Genomic DNA, 23,635 nt, shown 5'->3' with positions numbered 1-23,635 from the left:
CGATTATGCATGGAAAGAATAAATTACATGTCGCATTATCATACATCTTTTCTTCGCAATGATTCATTGAAGAAAGTTGCTAATAACCCTAGGAATTTGCAAGGCATGGAAATGATTCTAGAGCTGCATGAAATAGATTAATTCTAGGAAATTGACATAAATCTCAATGAACTACGTAAGTAGTTACGAAAGGTTGTGTAAATTCATGATATGAATAATTCATTTAGAAATGAAATTAGGAAAAGGCTGCATGGTTCATTTTAAACATAAAACCCTAAAGCTTAGCAGCATGAATCTTGATTGCATGTTTTAGAAGGATCAATAGGAATTATGTTATAACTTAACATATGCTTTGATCTTATCCAGAAAAGTTACGGATTGTAAATCTAATCATACGTAGGCAATAAATTGTGTGCTTACGAGAATGGTATCATAATGCAACTAGTTTTTCCCCTATTTGATCAAGACAATATCTTCATGAGTAGACAAGTAAATTGGTTTACCCTAAACGCCTAGAACCGCGAAGGAATCGCTTAGGAATGGTTAAATCAATGCAACATATCCCAAAGTGCTTACTAGGGTTTAGCACGTTGAGGACGTGACCTAATCGCTCTTATTGCCAAAGCTGAAGCTCTCATACCCTAAAGACTTGCCCACATTCACAGAATGTAGGGACAATAGGACATACTTGCAAGAGACGATCTAGGGTTTTTACCCTAAGGATCACTCGCTAAAAGGATGAAACTCGATTTGAATTTGGAACCTTAAGACCAACAATATCGGCCTAGTGTAATCAGGAACGGATTGTTATGAAGACACCCTAACCCTGTTTCCTATCTAATCATGATTCCATGATTAGAAGACGTTGTTTGATGGATAAAATAGTCCCATGGATTAGATGCAACACTCATGCAACATGTTGTAGAGTCGCATGATCTTGTGATTTGATCACAAGGGAATTGCCAAATTCCTCGGAATGAGATTGGCAGATTCTTGCGCAAGTTTATCTTGCAAGAGGATGAGTAGTCATCCTAATATAGCACCTTTCTTGGGAAAAGTGACCAAGATAAGGGAATTAGATATTTGCTTGGAAGCAAGGGACCAATCAATAAGTTGGAGCGACATATTTTATGTTAATAGAGCTTAGGGTATTAGTTAAGTTGGGTTAATAGGGTATAACCCTAACCCAAGGACATAAGGGTTAAAAAACAAACCCTTGGGGATCTTGCCAAGTCGCAATTGGTCCCAAATCGAATGCTGAATGCATTCGGAAAGAAGGATTCACTGCTTAGTAGTTGGGCAAAATAACGACCACTGGAAATGATTTTGCTTGTAATAGTTTAGAGAGCAATGTTTGCTTTGTTTGCTCAAAGAATTAAAGGATGAAAAGATATCTAATGCTTCAGGTTGAAGGCTTGAAGGAAGTGGTAGCCTGAGTCACCCCCAACTGTTTGCCTGACCCTAACCAAGGGGGTTGTTAACCACACCAGGAAAGTGGACCGAACCCGCCGCAAGAGGTCTCTCCGTTGAGCGCTACTTGGAGTAGGAGGACGCTTGGGTGCCAGGGGGGCTCTGCCTGTAAATCCCTCGCCTTCCGAGCCCTGCACAAGAGGCGAACGTGACTCGGGATTGGATCTCGAGAACCGCATACTAGTCTACGGGTGGAATCTTGGATTAGTAATTCATGTGGATTGTTGGATAGCCTTCGGGCAGATTATGGATAAGCCTACGGGTTGGACTTTAAAAATGTATTCCAAAGGTAAATATGATAAGCTATTGAAAAGGAACTTGTTTGATATTGCTTTTCTATGTCAAGTGCTATGATTACGTGAAGGAACCGGTGCCTAACGGACTAATTAAGGAAGCTGTTTGATGCATGTCCAATGAAATGTGGTAGGTAATTAGACAAATAAAACAATTGAGGAAAGTGAGGTGGATGTGGCCATGGGTCCGTCCTACGGATGAGTGGTCTTGGTTGGCTGGGAACTTTTCTCAATCATGATGGACAACAAGAAGATCATTTCAAAGGACACGAACATCAAGGGTGTTGACCTGGAGTCTAAGTCATAACAATCCCGATTTACACTGTTTTAGGGGAACGGAATGGGACTATGGCTTATGGTAGAGAGGTAGATCTTTGCATCCCTCTCGTTTCCCATTCTCCTTGAACCAAGTGCAGCGTGAATCAGCTTCAACCCTGGCATTTCTGCGTAAACTAGTTCACTCGGGGTTCGACGCTAGTTGCCGTTTAGGAAATGACCATTAGGGGAAACCCTGATTCAAGTCGATCCTAAGTGGGAAGGGACAGAATACTTCTGCTACGTGGCAGACGTGGAAAGTCCTGGATCGCAAACCCTGTAACATTCCATGGGAGTGCCGGGCAGAGCTTTCTAGATCTCATTTCCAATGGACTGCTAAGACGTGTCCTGAAGAGAATAGGTGGACACGTTACAGTTGGTATCAGAGCGAACCAATGAAGGATTTGTTTTTAAGGAATCTTGATAAGAAGAAGTAAAGAAAATGTTGTTGTTCCAAACATTTCCTTACTTTCGATGCTATCTTGCAGAATTATGAAGCATAGAACAGGTTCTTAGTGTTCCGAGTCATGTTTATGACCGCGATGCATTCCCCGGATTATCGACAAAGGGTTGAGATGATGAACATGCTAGACCGCATTTACAATCCATCGCCTCTGTACGTGGAATGGAGATGGATGGGTGTTTCAAGGATCTATTATATAGCTGCCCATCAACCCGCACGCGACCCTACATGTCGGACGTCGAAGGGTTAATCAGAATAAGTATGTGTATGAGGAAGTGATTCGAGTAATCCTTGCCGATCGAATCAAGGTGTTGGGATGTCATGAGAAGAACGGATATCAAAGGAAAAGATACCCTAATCTTCCAACGACCTATCGACTCCTGAAAATCGATGACCCCAATCCGTACTATTACTCAATTCTAGTAGTTGTTTGCAACAACATCTTATTCTCCTTAAGATAATATATCAGCTTGTTCCATCACCCCAAGAAATAAATGTACCTTGAAAGGGCTATGCCCATATGAATGGAATAAGACTTTTTTTAATCAATGTTTGTCTTGACTGTGAATATTGATAAAAAGTAAAGTGATTTGGTCACTTGGCTAAAGGCTGAAGTAGATGTGTAATGTAACATCAAATTCTTTTTGGGAGGAAAGACGACTTTGGTCAAATTCAGAGTCATGAACTTAGGTAGCCATGAGTGTCTACTCGGAATGGATTGGCTTAAACCTAATGATGCCCACATTCATTGGGAAAGGGCCAAATTTCCTTACGAAACTCTAAAGGGGAATTGGTCACAACTCAAGAAGAGGCTGGAAAGCCAAAAATACAATTGGCCAAAGCATCTCGAATTATAAAGGGAGTTACAAAGGGACTACCTATCTACTTGATTAAGTTCAAAAAGTTAGATCAGAAGTAGGAGTCTAGTGAAGAACCTTCATGGCTAAAGGAATACCCGGACGTATTTCCTAAAGAGTTGACAGAACTCCCACCTCAAAGAGAAGTCGATCATGAGATCAATCTAGTGCTAGGAGTTGTGCCAATTGCAAAGAGACCTTATAGAATGTCAATCCCGGAAGCAATTGAGCTGAAGGAACAACTCATGCAACTGCTAGATGAGGGCTACATCCGTCCAAGTAGTTCACCATGGGGAGCTCCAATACTATTCCAGAAAAAGAAAGATGGAACACTTCAATTGTGTATTGATTATAGAGGGTTGAATCAATCAACTGTCAAGAACAAGTACCCTATTCCTAGAATAGATGAGCTTCTTGATTGTCTTCAGGGTGCAAAGATCTTCTCCAAGATTGATCTCAGGTCTGGTTACTATCAGATAAGGATCAAGGATGAAGATATCCCGAAGATAGCATTCAACACAAGATATGGATAGTTTGAGTTCCTAGTTATGTCCTTCGCGCTCACGAATGCGCCTGCCACCTTCAACAGGTTAATGCAGGATATCTTTAGACCATATCTTAATGACTTCGTGCTCATCTTCTTCGACGACACTTTAGTCTATTCCAAACAGAAAGAAGATCTGAACCCCAACTTCAGATTGTCCTTGAGACAATGAGGGCACATAAGTTGTATGCTAAGATGAAGAAATGTGCATTCTTCAAGCGTCAGATTGAATATCTAGGATTCATCGTATCAGTGGAAGGAATCTCTGTGGATTCGGCCAAAAGTTAGAGATGTGCTAGAATGGCCAATACCAACAACTATCAAGGAAATACACGGTTTTCTTGGATTGACAGGATGGTATAGGGTCTTCATAAAAAATTATGCTTTAATTGCAAAACCTCTGACGGATCTATTGAAGAAGCAAACATCCATTGCATGGTCAACTACCAAACAATCTAGTTTTGATAGATTGAAGCAAAGTTTGGTATCAGTACCTATCCTAAAACTTCCAAACCTCAATAAGGAGTTCAAGGTAGTAATTGATGCTAGCACACTTGCCTTAGGATGTGTGCTCATGCAGGAAGGTCATCCTGTAGCGTACTTTTCAAGGAAACTGAAGAGCCATGAGAAGAATTATGCTGCCCATGATCTAGAATTGTTAGCTGTCATCCATGCTCTAAAGCTTTGGAGACACTACTTGTTGGGTAACAAGTTTACTCCAGTGACTAATCATAAAAGTCTCAAGTGGATCTTTACCCAGAACGAACTCAACATGAGGCAACATCAGTGGATTGAAGTGCTGGAAGAGTATGACTTTGAAATCAAATACTGACCTGGAAAGGAGAATGTAGTTGCCAAGGCACTCAGTCGTCACAAGGCATTCCTTAATTCTCTAATCTTGCAAATTTCGTCAACAGCTAGATCTCTAGCCACAAAGGTGTCCATGCCAAACAACCAAATCCTTGAGCTAGCTAGAGAGGAAGCATGCCATAATCGAGCCTATCAAAAGATGCTAAGGGAGATCCCTATCAAGGACCGGGATCAAAAGCTACATGCTAAGTATCATGAATTCTCTATCAATAGTGGACTTGTCTACTATAGAATGAGATTATGTATACCGACAAGCCAGTCACTTAAGTAGAAGATATTGTGGGAAGCTCATGATTCCTGGTGCACAGATCAGACGTCGTATGTGCGCATAGTGAGCATCGAAAGATCCCAAGAACAAAAGAACTCTATTTTTGCACAAAAAACTAGGAAAAAAGCTTGCACGACATGAAGCATGAGACTAATTGGGTGCAATCTCCCCCCATGCCTTGTGTGAGCACTCCACAAAGCATGTATTTTATATATTATTCATCTTCAAGCTAAAAAAATAGCCCAATTTACAATTAGCATGCTTTAGCTTTTGTGTTTGCTTTTGTGCCACTAAATAATTAAAGCTATTGGGTGCCCAAGGAGTCAGGCGGTACCCAAATACAATGTCCAATACAAATATTTAAATCATACGCCCATGCGCATACAAAAGTAATAAATAAATATCAAGCGCTTTAATAAATAAGCGCTTCAAAATATGGATGCCATGCCTAAGATATGCGCCCATCAAAATTTGATGATAATTTGAATACACGCTATCCTCCAATGCTTCCCAATGCCACCGCTGCTTTTGCTCTACACATCAACTGAAGCATTCACAATTGTTAGAAAAATAATACAATTAAACTGAAAAAACCAAATACCTAGCAGTCTTCAGCTACAAAAATAAATTGGTTAGAACTCAATCCTAACCTTAATTTATTACGAGTGCGCACTCTAAACTCATAAACGTTTATTAATTTAAATATGTATTTTGCAAAATCACTTGCTATGGAATCATCCACTTACACATTAAATTAACAAAACGCCCGAAAAGAATAGGTATCCCCATTGACCTTTCACACAAAGAATCCACCTTGTGTATGAGCCCCGATAATAAAATTTTATGGAATCCACCACAAAACCTCACGGAATCCACCGTGGAATATGCCTCTTGGCATCATACCCCTGGGGTGGAATAGCAATTGTCCTCAATTGCTATTAGCTCAATGTGGAGCTAATAGTGTGGGAAAAGCATTTAGGTCTCTAGCGTGCATCCATTGGGCCTCTTCAACAGGATGATGTTTAAACTTAACCAAATATCTTGAATATCTACAATGAGTTCTAGTAGTCATAAAATGAGTATCTATAATAGTTTCAAGCTCAAGGATTTCAGTTTCTTCATCTAGCAAAGGAGGGTTTTCATAGACAGGGTGTACAAGTAGTTGTTTTCTAAAAGGTCATAATAAACTGATATGAAAAGTGTTGTGGATTTTCCAAGGTTGTGGTAATTCTAGTTTAAATGCATTGTTGTTGGTTTTGTGTATGATCTTGAATGGGCCATAAAATCTAGGTGCTAATTTGACAACGGGATGTTTATCTACACTTTGTAATCTTTGTTTTTCAATTCGTAACCAAACATAATCATCAACTTTAAAATTCATAGTTTTTCTTTTCTTTTTTGCTTATTTTATGTATGATTGCTGGGCTTTGGCAATCATATATTTAACTTCATCAAAAATAGTAGCATGCATGTTAGCAATACCATCAGCAGTCTGAATTTTGTTTGATAATGATGTAACAGGTGTAGGCAATCAATATCCATAAATAATTTCAAATGGTGCTTTCTTTGTAACTGTATGTGGTGTGTTATTATATGCAAATTGAAGTAAATGTAGATATGTATCTCACGTGTGTGGTTTTGAAATTGTGTAGGCACGCAAAAGATCTAAAATGGTACTATTAGTAGCTTCTATTTCACCATTTGTTTCATGATGAAATGCAGATGAAAAATCAATCTTTGTTCCTAAGTTAGCAAACAAAGTAATCCAAAAATTATTGCAGAATCTAGAATCACGATCAGAAATAATGACTTTTCGTAAACCATGGTTAGTGAAAACATTTTTCAAAAATAATTAAGCAGCTTGAGATGCAGTTAAGGTTTTCTTGCATGGAATAAAATATGCTTGTTTGCTAAACCTATCTACAATAGTCCAAATCATATCATGATTAGTTTTAGTATGAGGTAGACCAGTGATAAAATCCATTAAAATCTATTCCCATGGTCGTGATGGAATGGATAATGGCATTAGTATCATATTGTTTACCATGGTGTCTTTTTACTCATTGACAAATTAGGCATTCAGATACAAAATTAGATACATCAATGTCCATATGTGGCCAATAAGATTCTTCAATTAATGTATGCAAAGTAGATATAATTCCTCTATGACCTTGCAAAACAAATGATCAAAATGGAACAGTCACACATAATCTTTTTTCATAAAACATAAATCCATTAGTGTATGACAATGAATCAATAGGAATCCAATTTTGCAACTAGTTTATTCCAATAAGCTTGAAAAGTAGGATCTTGGTGATAATTATCTTTCATAGGGATAAGGAAATCAAATGATATCACAGAAATATTTTGAATTTTCGGTCTTCTACTCAAAGCATCAGCAACAACATTCTCTTTTCCAGGTTGATATGTATAAGGGGATGAAAACTTTGAATAAAAGCAGCCCATTTAATGTGTCGGTCAGATATTTGTGGTTGACTAAGAAGATGTCTAATGCTTTGTTGGTTAGTTCTGATCATGAATTCAGATCCCATTAAATAATGTTTCCATTGACATAAGGCTTGTACTATGGCTAGCAATTCCTTGTCATAGGTAGAACATTTAAGTTCAGTTGGTTTGAGTTTGTAGCTAGAGTAAGCTATGGGATGAGAATCTTGCATAAGGACTGCTCCTATTCCAGATCCACTAGCGTCAGTAACTACTAAAAAGAATGGTCTATTGAAGTCAGGTAATTGTAGTATAGGAGTATGAGTTAAAGCATGTTTCAGCAAATCAGAGGACTTTTGTTGATTGTCAAACCAATTATACAGGATACCCTTCTTTAAGAGTTTTGTCAAAGGTAATGCAAGTAATGAGAAATTCCTCATAAATTTTCTGTAAAAGCTAGCAAGACCTAGGAAAGAACGTAATTCATGCACATTTTTGGGTATCGACCAATTTAAAATTGCTTCTATTCTTTTAGGGTCGACCTTAATACCTTCTGATGAAATAATATGTCCTAAATATTCAATTTCTATTTGGAAGCATTCACTCTTTTCGAGATTAGCATATAATTGATTGTCTTTTAATAACTTAAAAACTAAAGACAAATGTTCATAATGCTCATTCTCATTTTTACTGAAAACTAATATGTCATCAAAGAAAACAATGACACAATGCTGATGTTTCAAAAATATGAGATTCATCATACGACTGAATGTGGCTGGTGCATTAGTTAAACCGAAAGGCATAACCAGGAATTCATAGTGTCCAGATTGTGTTCTAAATGCAATTTTGAATATATCAGATTTGTCGAATCTTACTTGATGATATCCAGATTTAATATCTATCTTACTGAATATGGCAGATCCTAGTAGCTTGTCCATAAGATCATCTACCCTAGGAATCGCGTATCCATTCTTAACAGTAATTTTATTTAGGGCACGATAATCAATGCACATACGATAGGTATTATTTTTCTTCTTCACTAATAAGACAAGTGCACCAAATGGAGAACTACTAGGTCTAATTAATCCTCTATTAAGCAATTCGTCTATTTGGTTTTGAATTTCTTTCTGTTCAATTGGGTTATGTCTATATGGTGCTTTACATGGTGGTTGTGTTCCAAGAATTAAATCTATCTTATGATCTTTAGGACGTGAAGGTGGTAATCCAGGTGGTAAATCAGCAGCAAAACAATCTTGGAATCAGAAAAGAAATTGTGCATACTTAGGATGCATTTGGTTTTCTTTAGCTTAAATTTCATTCATCCATATTAAATAGGATTTACTATTTTTACGTAATGCACGTTTAGCATGAGTATGAGTAAGAAATGGAAAATTATTGGAAGCATGCATACCATGCAGTGTGATTTATTTTTCCTGAAAATAAATTTTTATTGAATGCGTAGAATAATCTATATTAGAATTGTATTGATGACGCCAAGGCATTCCTAAGATAATGTCACTAGACTGCAAAGGTACAACTAAGAAATTTTTTCATTCAGTATAATCACCAATTTTAATTTCTATGGTGAAGAATTTCTTATCTGTGGAGAAGTAACCAATGACTTCATAAAGGATCTTCTTGCATGGTCGTCCACCTGCAGAGGCCGGTCCCTCGCAATCTGAGTGTACAGCAGGGGATTCTTGACTGCCATGAACATGCTGGTATCGATCGTTTGCCACGAGACTGACTGTAGGGCTCGATCTTTCCAAGAGCTCTGCCTTTGTGCGAGATGGTAGGCGATTGGAAGCTCTTGATCTCAGCTTCGTTCTGATACCACTGCTGCACAGATCGGATGCCGTAGTCGTGCGTAGTGAGCGTCAGAAGGTCCCCAAGAACAAAATAACTCTACTTTTGCATAAAAAACAAGGAAGAAAGCTTGCACGACATGAAGCAAGAGACTAATTGGGTGCAATCTCCCCCCATGCCTTGTGTGAGCACTCCACAAAGCATGTACTTTATGTATTATTCATCTTCAAGCTCAAAAAATAGCCCAATTGACAATTGGCACGCTTTAGCTTTTGTGTTTGCTTTTGTGCCTCTAAATAATTAAAGCTATTGGGCACCCAAGGAGTCAAGCAGTACCCAAATACAATGTCCAATACAAATATTTAAATCGTGCGCCCATGTGCATAAAAAAATAATAAATAAATATCAAGCGCTTTAATAAATAAGCGTGTCAAAATATGGATGCCATACCTAAGATACGCACCCATAAAAAATTGATGATAATTTGAATACACGCTATCCTCCAATGCTTCCCAATGCCACCGCTGCTTACTCTACACATCAACTGAAGCATTCACAATTGTTAGAAAAATAATACAATTAAATCGACAAAAGTGAATACCTAGCAATCTTCAGCTACAAAAAAAAAATTGGTTAGAACTCAATCCTAACCTTAATTTATTACGAGTGCGCACTCTAAACTCATAAACGTTTATTAATTTAAATATGTATTTTGCGGAATCATCCGCTATGGAATCACCCACTTACACATTAAATTAACAAAACGCCCAAAAAGGATAGGCTTCCCCATCGACTTTTCACACAAAGAATCCACCTTGTGTATGAGCCCCGGCAATAAAATTTTACAGAATCCACTGCAAAACCTCATGGAATCCACTGTGGAATATGCCTCCTGGCATCAATTTCCCTTTTTCAGGACATCCTAGCTATGCTAAGACTCTCAATGTAGTTAGGAAAAGCTACTTTTGGGAAAGGCTTAAAGCTGATGTTCTCAAATATGTCACTGAGTGTTTGTCTTGTCAACATATCAAAGCTAAACATGTCAAAATGCCAGGGAAGTTACAACCACTCGATATTCCCCAAATGAAATGGGAATTCATCAGTATGGACTTTATCGTTGCCCTACCCCAAGTTCAGGGAGGATACAACTCCATCATGGTTGTGGTTAACATGCTTACTAAGGTTGCACACCTTATTTCAGTATATACAAACTATAAAGCCTCAGACATTGCAAGGTTGTTTATCAAGGAGATATTCAAGCTACATGGCTACCCAAAAGAATCATTAGTGATCGTGATTCTCTGTTCACATCACATTTCTGGAGAGCTAGCTTTGAAGCCATTGGGACTCATCTCTATTTTAGTACGGCTTACCATCCCCAAACTGATGGCCAAATGGAGCGAGTCAATCAAGTTATCGAGGATATGCTAAGGACACATTGCTGTCGTGAACCAAAAAGATGGATTCAATACTTGCCTTTGGTTGAATTTACCTACAATTCTTCTTACCAACAAAGCATTCAGATGACCCCTTTTCAAGAATTGTATGGTCATGACTATCAAAGTCCTCTAAACAACTCGAATCCAACCTTGAGGGTTGAATCTTCAAGGCAGATGTTGGAAGAGATGGATGACCAAGTAAAGTCAATAAGACAGGACATCCAAGCCGCCAAGGATAGACAGAAGGCCTACATGGATTTGAAGCGTCAAGATAGAATCCTCGAGGAAGGAGACATGGTTTTCATTCGCGTACGCCCTAAGAAGAGTTCCCTATCCTTAGGAGATTGCAAGAAGCTAAGTCCAAGGTATTGTGGACCATACAAGATCCTCAAGTGCCTAGGACCTAATGCTTATAAACTGCAACTCCCTGAGAACCTAAAGGTTGATCATGTATTCCATATCAGCCTATTAAAGAAGTATGTACCCAATCCTAACCATGTACTTGATGACCAACAAGTTGTAATGCCTAGTCAAGGAGTCCTTGAACTACGGTGTGACAGGATCTAAGATGTTAGGGAGAGACAACTGAGATCCTAGACCTTGAGAGAATGCCTCGTCCAGTGGAAAGATTATCCCGAGGAGGATGCCACTTGGATGGATGAAAGCACTCTCAACCATCAATATCCCCAGTTTATCTCGAGATGAGAATATCCCAATTCCTCCAAGGGGGAGAGAATGCAATATTTGTGCTAAAGAATATTACGTGCACGCATGAGTCTCATGCAATGACGATGTCGGCATTAAAAATACGGATGGTGCAATCTTCAAATTGTACACGACCTAGCCTGATCTCCATTGGCATAAACGAGACCAAAGTAAATGAAACCCACATATGTTTGTGTGAAACCCCTCTTGAAAAGGAGATCAAGATGAAATTGATTAATTTTATGGAAAAAAAATTGTATTATCCCTTCTTTTCCCTAGCCGAAGGTCGTGCTAGAGGGAAGGGAGTGAAGCGGGGATGATTCAGCGCAGAGCTGGAAGCCATGGGGGGTTAATGCCCATGCAATAGGCTGCATGGGGGGGAGGGAGGTCCCCCTCCCATAAGAGCTATAAAAACCCCCTGTGGGGGGGGGAAGTAAGGGGAGTCGTGGAGGAGCGTAACACTGTAGTCGCTGCCATGTGAGAGATAGAGGAAAATAATATTGTGATAGCTGTGAGGGATGTGAGGCTAACTAATAGCAATCAGACGTGGAGGAGGAGGAAGTCGTCGCCAGGCCGTGTTATGAGAGGTGGGGTTGAGAAGGCCGTGCACTAGCTACCACCAATTCGAGAAGCCGCCGTCAGAAGACCGAGCTGTCGCTGCCAACCGTTAGAGGCTATTATATGCCACCGCCTTCTTAGTTGGTCACCGTCCTCAAGTCTTGCCACGTGTTGAGGCTAGAAGCCTTTAAGCCCCCTTTTTCCCCCCTTGCATTTTTGCACAAGGGGTTTTTACCCCGGGAAATTAAGCCTTTCCCTTGGCTTTCCCCCCCTTGTATGATTCTAGAGCTGCATGAAGTAGATTAATCTCTAGGAAATTGACATAAATCTCAAACAACTACATAAGTAGTTACGAAAGGTTGTGTAAATTCAACATACGAATAATTCATTTAGAAATGAAATTAGGAAAAGGCTACATGGTTCGTTTTAAACATAAAATCCTAAAGCTTAGTAGCATGAATCTTGATTGCATGTTTTAGAAGGATCAATAGGAATTATGCTATAACTTAACATATGCTTTGATCTTATCCAGAAAAGTTAGGGATTGTAAATCTAATCATACGTAGGCAAGAAATTGTGTGCTTACGAGAATGGTATCGTAATGCAACTAGTTTTTCCCCTATTTGATCAAGACAATATCTTCATGAGTAGACAAGTAAATTGGTTTACCCTAAACACCTAAAACCGCAAAGGAATCACTTAGGAATGGTTAAATGAATGCAACATATCCCAAAGTGCTAACTAGGGTTTATCACATTGAGGACGTGACCTAATCGCTCTTATTGCCAAAGCTGAAACTCTCATACCCTAAAGACTTTCTCCATTCACGGAATGTAGGGACAATAGGACATACTTGCGAGAGACGATCTATTTTACCCTAAGGATCGCTCGCTAAAAGGATGAAACTCGATTTGAATTTGGAACCTTAGGACCAACAATGTCAGCCTACTGCAATCAGGAATGGATTGTTATGAAGACACCCTAACCCTATTTCCTATCTAATCATGATTCCGTGATTAGAAGACGTCGTTTGATGGGTAAAATAGTCCCATGGATTAGATGCGACACTGGTGCAACATGTTGTAGAATTGCATGATCTTGTGATTTGATCACAAGGGAATGGCCAAATTCCTTGGAATGAGATTGGCAGATTCTTACGCAAGTTTATCTTGCAAGAGGATGAGTAGTCGTGCTGATATAGCACCTTTCTTGGGAAAAGTGACCAAGATAAGGGAATTAGATATTTGCTTGGAAGCAAGGGACCAATCAACAAGTTGGAGTGACATATTTTCTGTTAATAGAACTTAAGGTATTGGTTAAATTGGGTTAATAGGGTACAACCCTAACCCAAGGACATAAGGGTTAACAAACAAACCCTTGGGGATCTTGCCAAGTCGCAATTGGTCCCGAATCGAACGCTGAATGTATTCGAAAAGAAGGATTCACACCTTAGCAGTTGGTCAAAATAACGACCACTTGAAATGATTTTGCTTGTAACAGTTTAGAGAGCATTGTTTGCTTTTTTTGCTCAAATAATTAAAGGATGAAAAGATATCTAATGCTTCAGGTTGAAGGCTTGAAGGAAGAGGCAGCCTAGGTCACCCTCGGCTGTCTGCCTGACCCTAACCAAGGGGGTTGTTAACTGTGCCGGGAAGGTGGACCACACCCGCCACGAGAGATCTCTCCGTTGAGCGCTACTTGGAGTAGGAGGACGCTTGGGTGCCAAGGGGGGCTCTGGTTGTAAAATCCCTCTCCTTTTGGGCCCTGCACAAAAGGCCAACATAACTCAGGATTGGATCTCGAGGCCTACATACTAGTCTACAGGCGGAAGCTTGGATTAGTAATCCCTATGGATTGCTGGATAGCCTTCGGGAGGATTATGGATAAGCCAACGGGCTGGACTTTATAAATGTATTCCAAATATAAATATGATAAGCTGTTGAAAAGGAACTTGTGTGACATTGCTTTTCTATGTCAAGTGCTATGATTACGTGCAGGAACCGGTGCCTAACGAACTAATTAAGGAAGCTATTGGATTCATGTCCAATTAAATGTGGTAGGTCATTAGACAACTAAAACAACTGAGGAAAGTGTGGTGGATATGGCCATGGGTCCGTCCTACGGATGGGTGGTCTCGGTTGGCTGGAAACTTTTCTCAATCATGATGGACAGTAAGAAGATCATTTTAAAGGACACGAACAGCAAGGGCACTGACCTAGAGTCTAAGTCATAACAATCTCAATTTACGTTGTTTTAGGGGAACGGAATGGGACTATGCTTTATGGTGGAGAGGTAGAGCTTTTTATCCTTCTTGTTTCCCATTCTCCTTGAACCAAGTGCAGCATGAACCCGCTTCGACTCTGACATTTCTGCGTAAAGTAGTTCGCTCGGGGTTCGACGCTAATTGTCGTTTAGGAAATGACCATCAGGGAAAACCATGATTCAGGTCGGTCCTAAGTGGGAATGGCTAGAATACTTCCGCTACATGGCAGATGCGGAAAGTCCTGGATCGCAAACCCCGTAACATTCCATGGAGTGCCGGGCAGAGCTTTTTAGATCTCCTTTTCGATGGACTGCTAAGACATGTCCTTAAGAGAACAGGTGGACACATTACAAGAACCTACATCAACATCAAAGAAGAACCATCTAAGGCCATCCATCCCCTTGATGATGTACACAAGTGAGAACCATTTAAGGCCATCGTCCCATTGTATAGGTTCTTCCTCTACAAGGGGAAACATACCCTAGGGGTAGTTTGATAAAACTTGAATGGAATTTTGATGTTTTTTTTCAATTCTCTACTTCAATGCCATTCACTATCGACAATATGATCAAAATGATGCCACTTGCAATCTAGACCTACCTCATTAGGGTGCTAAGAATAATGAATGTAATTATTTGCTGCAATCAATCGTCTTGCAAGTGTGCCAAGAGATTGCAGACAAGGACGCAGAGTACGTCTACCTCCGATGAGGATAAATAACTTGTGGTTCATTTTGTCTTTTGTCCAACGTGGCGGTGGGGGTTCTGGGGGATGCCTATGTACAATATTGTTTTAAATTAAAATTAAGAAACAAACAAGCATCTTATGAAGGCCTGTTGTATTGGCAACACCATTTCAATGCATATGCAGGGGTCCCGGGTTCAAATCCTAGGGGCCCAAGGGTTCACCAAATTTGTATTTGGGTTTTATTATTCTGCTTTTTTTAAAAAGATAACTTCAAACTTTTTTCCAGTTAAGTAGCTTAATCCACCCACCCACCCCCATCCCCATGGCCCCACCCCCTTGAAACCCTAAATAAACCTTATTTGCTATTCATTCTTTGTTTGATTATCCATCAAATATATAGCATGTACCACCTAAATTTGCTATTATTATCTCATGTTTACTTTTGGGTTTATTTATTGATGATGAGGATTTTCTGTAATGGATCATTTGTATATGCTAATTTAGTCTCCAAAGGCCTTCTTTCCCCTTCTTTAAATGTCACAATAGTAATGTTACCTAGTGTTTATTAAGTAGATATTTATGATAGCATTGGTGATTGCTCACAACCTATTGTTGAGATATCGAGCTCCACTCGTGATATGCCAAGGTGACCGTTGTGCATTTATGTCACCGACTTGTCAGTTGCATATGCGGTTGGTACACCGCTCATGAATAATAGCTAGATGACCGCTATCCTTATCTACTCTAGTTCGTGGCTCAGTTAGTATGCCACCTTAGTTAGTTGAGTTTGGTTTGAGACCCATATATAGGGTTCTTCTATTTCTATGTACTAAAGTTCTTTTTGGCTTACACAACTAAGAAGAGGAAAACTGTTTTCAGCCTCCACCTTTGTGTGTATTCCCCCATTGTGCAAGCAAGAAAGCTACAAGTGAGACTCCTTCCTTCTCTCCCACAATCTTGACATGGTATCAGAGCCTTGTTTGTAGTAAGGAGCTCAAGAAAGCAAACCAAGTTCGCGGTGTTCTGGTAAGAGGACCAGTGTTGCTTTCATTTTCCTGTTTTGGGAGCAAGTCTCTGTAGGTAGCACAGCCGGAAAGTGCAAGAGTGCATTGTCTCAGATTGAAGCGCCCTTGGCGGTGTAGCAAGAGGGCAGTATATGCTGCGAGAGAGGGCTTTAGCCTGTAGTTGCTCTGTTTTTTTTATTTGAGGCCATTTCGGGGCCTATTTTGGAGGCGGAAGTTTTCTGCACGCACTCAGGAAAAGGCCTTGTTTTATGCTGTGCGACCACTGTTCTACAAGTTGGTGAAACGTTACTATAGAAATTGCATCGTATGCCTGTGCGTAGAGACATTGGGAGTTACAGAATCATCCTTGTTGCTTGTTGATGCAAAATCGTCAATAGGAAGTGACTGTGTGGTCAAATACCATTTTCGTCAGTTTTGTAGATTTGCCCTTGTGAGACTGAAGCTGTGTTCTTTGCAGTGACTGAATTTTTTGCAATGTTCTGTAATGGCGTCTGATTCTCTTTCACAGAATGTCACTGAAAATCTTGACAACAACAACTTCCAAGCATGGAAGTTCAGAATGACGAATTTCCTTATGGGAAAAGGATATTGGGAATTCGTTGCAGGAAAAGAAGAAGAACCAGTTCTTCCTAATGTTCCCAATCAACAGCAAATGCACGCATTTAAAGCATGGCATGAGAGATCCAGGAAAGTTATGTACTGGTTGTCTATCAACATTTCAGACTCTATGATTGTGCATATTCAAGATGCAAGTACGCCAAAGGAGGCATGGGATACTTTGTCAAAAATTTATAGCACAAATACGCAAGCCAGGAAAATGCAGCTCAAGCAAGAGTTGCACAATGTGCAAAGAGAAAGTATGAGCATCAATGACTACCACATGAAGGTGAAAAAGATTGCAGATGCACTTGCTTCCATTGGGTCGCCTGTGGAAGATGATGATTTAGTTTCTGTGACCTTGAATGGTCTAGGAAAGGATTATGCACAGTTTCGAACATCCATTTCCATCCGTGAAAGATTTCCTGATTTTGAGGAGTTGATTGCTCTTCTAATTTCTAAGGAGTTGAGAAATGGTGGTGCATCTTCTCAGGAGGAACTTCAAAAGAAGCTGTCTTCTACTTAAATGCTGGAAGAGGTAGAGGCAGAGGTAGAGGAGGTTGATCTGGAGGCCGTAGTAGAAATCAGAATATGCAACAAACTTAAGAAAACCAGTCCTATGGAGGAGGACGTGGTAACTCTAGAGGCAGAGGGAGCCAAAGAGGTCGTGGTGGATGGCAAAGAGACCAAAATGCAAATAGCAATGTTGAATGCTACTACTATGGTAAAATGGGTCATATGGCTAAAGACTGCTATAAAAAGAAGAATGACATCATGAATGGAAAATTGCAACAAGGAAATTATACATCTTCTAGTAGACAGGGTGATGACAGAAATGAGCATTTGTTTATGGTGCAGCACATGACCAATTCTGTGACAAGTGCAGAAGAAATCAACGATGTGTGGTATGTTGACTCAGGCGCATCAAACCACATGACAGGTCATGCAGAATGGATGCAGGATGCAAGGAAAATGAAAAAACTAGGATTTGTGGAGACTAGTGATGATACTACACATCCTATTGTGCAGATTGGAAAAATTCCTTTGTCTATGCAGGATGGGAAAAAGAAATACTTGTCGGATGTATTTCATGTCCCGAATATCACCAAGAACCTGGTTTCTGTTGGTCAAATGGTTGAGCAGGGCTTGCAGGTCAAATTTAATTCTCATGGATGCTTTGTTGAGGATATGAAAAATAAAGGTCGCTTGATAGCAAAAGGAAAGAAGAAGGGCAGAATGTTTACGTTGGATGCAGACATGCTTGAATTGAGTGCAGCAATGTTTGCACATGGGACCGGTGTAGTTGCAGATATTGATATCTGGCATAAATGCATTGGTCATGTTAATGTACAGCGGCTTAAATCAATGCAAGCCCAAAATATTGTTGTAGGATTGCCTAAATTCAAGGTTGCAGAAATGCACAAGGTATGTGAAGCCTGTCAATTTGGAAAACAGGCAAGGAAACCATTTCCTAGACATTTCAAGAGAGTAAGAAGCCATTGGAATTAATCCACTCCGATGTGTGGACTACTAAAGCTGCATCTCTTGGATGCTGTCATTATTTTGTCACTTTTATTGATGACTATAGCAGAAAAGTTTGGGTGTATTTTATGAAAAAAAAAGTGAAGTTTTCAGGCATTCCAAAACTCTTAAAGCTATGGTTGAAAAAGAAACAGGCCTGCAAATAAAATGCCTGAGGTTAGATGGAGGGGGAGAGTACCTCTCAAATGAGTTTGCAAGGTTACTCTAGGAGCATGGCATAAAGCAGTAATATTCATACAGTCATACCCCACAACAAAATGGAATTGCAGAAAGAAAAAATAGGCATATTGGAGAGGTATCTCGTGCCATGCTCAACCAAAAAGACTTGCCAGATTTTTACTGGCCTGAAGCAGTTGCTACAGCAGTCTACATAATGAACATGACTCCCACTGCAGCAATACATGGGATGACTCCAGAGGAGAGGTATACTGGTAGGAAACCAGATATTTCTCATTTGAAGATTTTTTGTTGCATTGCCTATATTCATGTGCCAGATGAGTTGAGATCCAAGTTGGATCCAAAAGCTGAGAAGTGCATCTTTATTGGTTACTCTCTGCAGCAAAAAGGGTAAAGATGCTATAACCCTTCTACTCGTAAGTTTACAGTGAGCAGAGATGTTGTTTTTTATGAGATGAGTAGCTGGTATAAACCAGTAAATATGATTGATGATGTAGATGCAGAAAATGGTAATGCTGCACAGAATTCACAGCAGCAGTCACAAAATATTAGTGGACCTAGAGTGTCCTCTAACAGTGGTTCACATTCTTCGCCATGGACAAGCATATTGAGATCAGGAGAATCTTCTCAAAACAATGCAGATAGTGATATGCAAGTTTCATGAAAAGGAAAAGAGAAGGTAGATCAGCCCATGTTTGATATGAATGTAGGTCACTCTTATGTGGATGGTGAATCCAGTGGCTCAGAACAGAGCATTGATGATGAGTTGGGTATTCCTTCTATTGTTACACATGGAGTAAGGAAGACCAGGGATGTTTTGAGAGCACCTAGGAGTGAAGCTACTTTGCGCAGGTCTACCACAGCTAGGTATCCTGTGGATAGACTGAAATATGATGGATTTACAGCCATTCACTATGCATATATGGTCAAAGTGATACAGGAACTAGAACCCACTTCTTTTGAGCAAGCCATGGGAAAAGAAAAATGGGAGAAAGCCATGGATGAAGAAATGGATGCCTTGGAAGAAAATGCTACATGGGAATTGGTAACTTTGCCTAAAGGTAAGAATGCAATTGGTTGTAAGTGGGTTTATAAGGTGAAGCACAATGCAGATGGCTCTGTGAATAGATACAAGGCAAGATTAGTAGTCAAGGGGTATGCACAAACATATGACATTGATTATGAAGAAACATTCAGTCTGGTTGCAAGGATGGCAATCGTAAGAGCAGTCATTGCTATGGCTACATCAAAGGGATGGTCTTTACATCAGATGGATGTAAAGAATGCCTTCTTGCATGGTGATTTGCAAGAAGAGGTCTATATGGAGCAGCCACCAGGTTATGTGCATGCTGTTCATCCTGAGTTTGTTTGCAGGTTGAAGAAAGCCTTGTATGGCTTGAAGCAAGCACCTAGAGCATGGAATATTTCACGGTGGATTCCGTGCCACGGTGGATTCCGTGAGGTTTTACGGTGGATTCCGTAAACTTTGATGACCGAGACTCATACACAAAGTGGATTCTTTGTGCGAGAAGTTGATGGGGACGCTTGTCCTTTTTGGACGTTTCATTAATTTAGTGTGTACATGGGTGATTCCATAGCGGGTGATTCCGCAAAATGCATATTAAATTAATAAACGTTTATGAGTTTAGAGTGCGCACTCGTAATAAATTAATGTTAGGATTTATTTCTAACCAGTTGATTTATTTATGTAGTTGAAGACTGCTAGGTATTCACTTTTGTCGGTTTAATTGTATTATTTTACTAACGATTGTGAATGCTTCAGTTGATGTGTAGAGATAACAGTAGTGGCAGAGGAAAGCATTGGAGGATAGCGAGTATTCGATTTATTGATTATATTTTGATGGGCGCATACCTTAGGCATGGCGCCTATATTTTGTCATGCCTATTTATTGAGGCGTTGGATATTTATTATTATTTTGTATGCGCATGGGCGCACGATTATGTTATTTCTACTTGGACATTGTATTGGGCATGCCAGACTCTTTGGGCACCGCCCGTTAGCTTTATTCCTATTTTGTGTTAAAGCAAACTAAAAAGCTAAAAGCTTGCTATTTTGTAATTTGGGCTATTATTTGAGCTTGAAGATGATTAGTACATAAAAATGCATGCTTTGTGGAGCGCTCACATAAGGCATGGGGGGAGATTGCATCCAATTGGTCTCTTGCTCTTGTCGTTCATGCTTTTTATCTTGTAATTTGTGCAAAAAGTAGAGTTCTATTGTTCTTGGGGACCTTTCGGCATTCACTACGCGAGCGTACAACATCCGATCTGCGCATCAGTGGTATCAAAGTGAAGCTGAGATCAAGAGCTTCCAATCGCTACCCATCTTGAGCGAAGGTGGAGCTCCTGCATACGATCGGGCTCTACGGTCAATCTTGTCGCGAACGGTTGATACAGGCAGATTCTTGGCGATCAAGAACCCCTGTTTCCATCATCCAATCGCGAAGGACCGGTCTGCAGAGGCGGAGGACCACTCCTACATCTTCTTCATCAAGTCGTCAAGAACAGAGAGATAAGTCACAAACTCCATAACTCAATATCTTCAAGCTTTAAAGACTAAAGCTTAAGAAGCTTACCTTAAGCTTTAAGAAGCTAAAAGCTTCAAATCGTCATCGCATGGTATCAGGAGACCTTCGATTTTTGCGCCGCCCTTCACAAAACTCCCTCCCCCCCATGAATTTACGTTTTGATCAGTAAGCTTAAGCTTACTTACCAAAGCTCCAAGTTACTTAAGTTTTACAACTCAGTAAGTCTGCAAAGTTTAGATTCTGCAAGTCTATCAAGTTGAAGTTATGCAAGTTCCACAAAGCAACTAAGTTCTGCAAGTCTACAAACTATGCAAGTCACATTAGTCTGGTACTTTGCAAGTCAGACAAGTCAACTGGAGTCAAAACTGACCTCTGTCCAAAACTCATAGAAGGGTTGTTCCTGCGCAGAAACTCCGAACTACAAAGTTATTCATTGGAAGGTACTCTACCTATACGCAGTTTGCTAAAGCATTTTCAGCATACGAAGAAGGATAAAACACAGATTTTTCAAAAACTGTGTAAGCCACACCCAAAAACATATAAGCCTTGTATTCCCGAACTTGAGCTACGCTCATTCCGCTAACTTGATTTTGAGAGAGAAAGGTCTTTTGAGTTTTGCAGGATGACGGAACCACATATGGATGATTTAATGGTGAAGGCGACCTACCTGAATCTACGATAGAGCAAAAGTTGGACTTAATTATGATGCAACTGGATGAAGAACGAAGGGCTAGGCAAGCATTGCAAGTTCAATTGGCAAATTTACAAAGATCGTCTACCGACAAAGAAGAACCTCAATCTGAAGATCTTATTGACGCAACTCTCGAAGCTCAAACCATCCACAAGGAATCAAAGATAAGTTTAAAAAAATTCAAATTCCGTACTTTCAATGGCACTCGAGAGGAAAAAACTGTTCTTGCATTCATTAGTCAGTTTGACGACTACTTTCATGAGGAAACCTATGCAGAAAAAGATAAAATCAAGTGTCTCACTAATCATTTAGTGGACAGAGCATCTCTTTGGTGGACTGTAGTACGCAAGAGTATAGATTGTCCCGCTACCTGGGAGAATTTCAAGAAGAAGTTTATGCAGAATTTCCTTCCTCCCCAATTTCATGAGAAAGCCATAAGGCAATGGGATCTTCTTCATCAAGGAGATCGTGAGCCTATTCCTCAGTACACTAGTGTTTTTGGAATGCACTACTCCAGTTACGCATGCTTGAAGACGTACCTGAAGCGACACACAAGCGCAAGTATATGTTTGGACTCCTTGGGCATTACTACGCTGAAGTTAACATGTTCAAGCCTGCTACTCTTGAAGACGCAATTTCACTAGCTCACGACACTGAAGACAAGCTGCGAGGTAGAGACAGATGTCCACAACAATTTCAAGCCAATGGTAACTATGGATCTAAGCAATTCAACTCAAATTTTAGAAGATTTAATCAAGGTCGTTTCTCTTCATCATCTTTCCGTAAGAATTGGGCAAAACCACTTGCTTTACCATCCAATGTTAATCAAAATCCCAAGCCTATTCCACAGCCAAATCCCAATATCCCTAGACTTCCTGCCATTGCAAACAATGTAACTAAAGCCAAACCTATAGTATGCTATAAATGCCACCAGCCTGGACATTTAGTAGCAAATTGCCATTCGAAGAAGCCACCTATCCATATCAACTACCTTGGAGCAATGGAAGAAGAAGAACATGAAGATATGCCTGATTTCACGGAAGATGAGGAAGACACTAATACTCCTTCGCATACTTTACCAGGTATGCCAACTCCACATTCTTTATTGACTATGAAATGTTTAGTGCATGGAAAGGAAAAGATTATTTTGCATGATGACAGTAGCACTCATGATTTTATTTCAGCAAAGTTAGTCAAAGAATTGAAGTTACAGACTGTACCTACGCATTATCGCATCAAAGTAGCATTCTTAGGAACTAGGTATAATGGTACACAGGAAGTGCATGACTTTGAGATTCAAATTGGTCAATACACTGAAAGAAGAAATTTTCTAGTTGTTCCATTACAGTCGAGTGACATTATTTTAGGTATGCCTTGGCGTCGTCAGCATAAGCCATAAATAGATTATTCCACACATTCAATGAATATTAAATTTCAAGGAAAACATATTACATTGTATGGTATGCATGCATCTAGTGTTTTTCCACTGCTTTCGCATACTCAAGCTAAACGTGCATTACGCAAGAGTAGTAAATCTTATCTCATTTGGGTGAATGAACTGCAAGTAAAAGAAAATCATATGCATCCTAGGCATAAAGAATTTCTTGCACATTTTAAAGACTGTTTTGCCAAAGATCTACCACTTGGTTTACCTCCTTCACGTCCAGAAGACCATAAAATAGATTTGATTCCTAGCACACAACCACCTTGCAAAGCACCATATAGGCATAACCAGATAGAGCAAAAAGAAATTTAGAGTTAAGTTGAGGAATTACTAAATAGAGAATTGATTAGACCTAGTAGTTCTCCATTTGGTGCACCTGTTCTGTTAGTAAAGAAAAAGAATAGTACCTATCGTATGTGCATTGACTATCGTGCTTTAAATAAGATCATTGTAAAGAATAGGTATCCAATTCCTAGAGTTGATGACCTTATGGATAAACTGCAAGGATCTGTTATATTTAGTAAAATAGACCTTAAGTCTGGTTATCATCAGGTGAGACTAGATAAGTCTGATATATTCAAGACTGCATTTAGGGCACAGTTTGGTCATTATGAATTTTTAGTGATG

The sequence above is a fragment of the Lygodium microphyllum genome, chromosome 12 (assembly GCF_053477565.2).
Source record: "Lygodium microphyllum isolate KBCC chromosome 12, Lygodium_microphyllum_v1.1.10, whole genome shotgun sequence".
Taxonomy (NCBI): Eukaryota; Viridiplantae; Streptophyta; class Polypodiopsida; order Schizaeales; family Lygodiaceae; genus Lygodium; species Lygodium microphyllum.
The sequence above is the reverse complement of the archived record's forward strand: the minus strand, read 5'-3'. Positions refer to the sequence as shown.